The sequence below is a fragment of the Dermacentor andersoni genome, chromosome 5 (genome assembly GCF_023375885.2).
Source record: "Dermacentor andersoni chromosome 5, qqDerAnde1_hic_scaffold, whole genome shotgun sequence".
In the NCBI taxonomy this organism is placed as follows: domain Eukaryota; kingdom Metazoa; phylum Arthropoda; class Arachnida; order Ixodida; family Ixodidae; genus Dermacentor; species Dermacentor andersoni.
In genome coordinates, this window is record NC_092818.1 from 71,531,115 (window position 1) to 71,534,594 (window position 3,480).

A 3,480-nucleotide genomic window follows, 5' to 3' on the forward strand; every position below is an offset into this window, starting at 1 on the left:
AACTTTCGCTACACGTCACACACAGAATTACTCATTATCTATGAATATGAATCGCTGCCTTTATTGGTCCACACAGGAAAGGGGTATAACTTTGTTATTGGTTTATAGAATACCTAGGAACAGTCTAAAATCGAGGGTTGCGCTATTTCATTTTACCCCTCATTAACCCACACAGTTTAAAACCTGCCTGTACATCACCCATATTAATACTTATATCTATTCAAAATTTAATCTTCGTGGCTGATCCAGTCTTCTCTCTTTACAGAAAGCCACGAGCACCAGCACAGAACATTTTTCGGCGGTTCTACTCGCACTAATGGTTTCACTGCAAAAGCGCTAATCACATTATGTCCCATCGCCTCTTGAAGTGGCATAATAAAGAACATACGATCGCAGTGACTACAGCCAGGTTAAGGGCCCTTGTTGAAAGAAAACAAATGATGTATGTGTTTGCCATTCCATGGAAAGTTTTCTGTGCTCTTCTTTTGTGCCACCGGGGTTGTGTTTCCATAATGAGCACGCGCTTCCAAGCGTCAGACAGGAGCTATAACTTAAGCAGAACGTACGCAATGGAATACCCACGAACGAAAAGTAACGCCCACATTCATTACCAGCGGTCGTCTTTCTTCCTGGAACTTCCACTTTCGTAACGCTTCCACGACAAAGAGGCAGCACCTTACGTGAGCCCAGCTTCGCCACTATCATTAGAGGAAAGTGACGACCGGTGACGGCGCTCCTGCCGCGATGTGACGTCTCGAAAACCTACGCATCGTGGGTTACCTCGCGTTGTCGCTTGCATGTCATTACAGTTCAGTGTATATATAGAGCCGTCTTCCTTCGCATCGTACAAAACAGCTCTTTGGTTCGTTGCACAGTGAGACTTTACTCTTCAGAGCCGAAGCAGACGGATAATCATGAAGGCTGTGGTGAGTTTCTCGAAGCTTCAAGTTCCCAAAAGAGTGTGTTTAGACCGCGTATTTTGCTCTATTCCAGCTTTATTTTTCTCGAATGCCTCTTGGCTTCGGTAGTTATTTTGAATGTCCTGTAGTAACCGTTATCTTGCATTAGCATCGGCTATAGATATGAAAACTGAATTCGTACATTTAATAAGTGACTTAAGAATGAAATATGCAACGAAACTAGCACATTGAGAAAAAAATACGCATTAGGCAGTTTAAAAACGCTTATTTTAAATGCAACATATGATGTTTCACCTAGAATAAGCTTTTCGGAAATTTATTGCACGTATATTTACCTGACGTGTGACGCTGTTACACGGGCTATTAAAGGCGTATGCTGCAGCAAGTTCTTGGGAACTTTACAAAATCATAAGAAGATACATAAAAATTTTGCTAAGACGAACATTATCATGCAGTTCTGAACATTTGAGCAATCTAATTATTCTTATTCAATAAAAAATGGTTTATGCAATGTATTATAGAAATATTTTCGCATAACGGATAACTTAAAGATGTAGGTCACTGCATAAACTTCGTTGAGGCTGGCAGATTTGCTTACACCACTGGCATTTATGTATTCAAATTATGTATGCATTTATGTATTTATGTCAAACGTTCACCTGACCCAGTGAACTTATTGGTCATTGGCGGATGGCATAAATTCTGTAAAGAGTTCTAAACTTTCACTTCCTCAGGCAAACTTATTTTTTTGCTTATATGATGAGCCCGTAAAGTTGAAAGAGTTATATTTTGGAACAGTAGGGGTGGCATACGAAAGGTAAAACCAAGTTCTGAACGCACAAGCGTATTTCACATCTGTTATTGGGATCCAAACGAAGCAGGTTCCACATGTGCGTGACCCACTTCTGGGCCGTCGCTTGCGATTACATTTCTACCTCGCCGTCATTACTTTGGCTATAGCTTTCATGACATGACAACCTTTATATCTACTACAGCCATGTTCACAGACCCAAGTCATAATGACTCCGACAATTTTAGAATCGTTTTTGAAATACAGTGTATATTAATAACAGTGCGTGTGCGGCATCTGCAACTGCGCACGTTAGCTATATTCGTTTTTTGGGTGATGTAATCTACTCAGTGAAAGCAATCATGAGTACAAGATATGACACTACGACTCGGTATACGAAGCGCCTGAAAATCTGAAGGCAATATGGTGCGAGGTCATGTGCATGTATATGGTTGCACTATACATATCATTTCTTAGCTTCACAAAATCTCGCCTCCAATTGAAAAGGTTTATGGTTCGGTATTGGCCAATTATTAGTGTGCTGTGAGACGCCCTTTTTATTGCTGACAATGAATTTTCAATAATCAAAATTAGCAGTGATAGTCTTTGAGTCAAAATGGCCTGCTTCTCGATATACCTTCCACGGAAACGCACTTCCGAAGTGAATGAGTTGGAAGAAGTAAGCATGTTAATTTTACGACCTCAAAAACATCAAATTGTTAAGTGTAGTAAAACATTTAGTTTTAGCAGTTTGCTGGATGACAATGCAGATCTTTATTTTTATTTGGTTCTCTACAAAACAGCTGAATAATAAATAATCAGATCTGGTACCTCCACCTTGCTTTGCATTTTTCAGCTGTGCTTGCTGGTGATTTGCCTCATACTGGCCACTGCTGTCGCAATTAAGGGCTTCGGCCACAAAGGCGGATTTGGCGGTGGCGGATATAGCCACGGAGGAGGATTCGGACACGGAGGAGGACTTGGCCATGGAGGTGGTTTCGGCGGTCATGGTGGCAAGTTTGGCAAGTTCCACGGATAGTCACCAACAGCTCATCATGCACTCAACACAATTTCTTCCAACATGCGGCGACCAGAGCGCCCGAACAGCCGGCAAACGAAGAAGAGTACAAAACGCGCAATATATTTCGGAATAAAATTTCCTTGCCCAATTACCCAATAGAATAATAGACCCTCTTTACACAAACCACGACGCAGCTACATGTTACAACTTCCCGGACATTATGCTAGAATATACGGTAACTAGTACAATAGGATCATAATTGGCCTGTTCTTGCTAGATAATTATCAGCCATTTATTTGAGGCACTGAAGTTACTGCCTATTATTTATCGAGCAAATGAAACCGCATATATTACGACAACAAATACATTAAACGATTGTTGTCGCCACTCTTGGGGAAAACCGTCACATGAGAAAGTGCCCTTGCTACAACTCTTTTCACGCCATATTTCGGCACAACCGCCAGATTAGGCACGGCTAAACTAGCAAAGGATAGGACTGAGTAGGATATGAACACTGCTCGCCCCTATTCACTACTAATCTTGTACCTGATGCGATGACTGTATGCGAAGAACTGTTCCCTGACGAATTGGCCAGACGGCGATGGTGGGATAGGTTTCGTTGCACACGCTCGTTGTGCCAAATCAGGCGTAGCTGAATTACGAACGCGTACCTGGCAGCTAAGAAGCGCATTTGTCAAAATAGAAAACGATTGCGCACTCAGAGACGATTAGCTAAACCTAACTTAAAT

The 3,480-nt window shown here is 41.7% G+C and overlaps 1 long non-coding RNA gene across 1 annotated transcript; it reads left to right on the forward strand.

Annotated features, from left to right (window-relative positions):
• Positions 1–449: 449 nt before the first annotated feature.
• On the forward strand, positions 450–2,882 carry LOC126530775 (uncharacterized). Its single transcript, XR_007599506.3, has 2 exons — positions 450–926; positions 2,567–2,882. It is a non-coding gene; the product is annotated as an uncharacterized lncRNA (long non-coding RNA).
• The last annotated feature ends 598 nt before the right edge of the window (positions 2,883–3,480 follow it).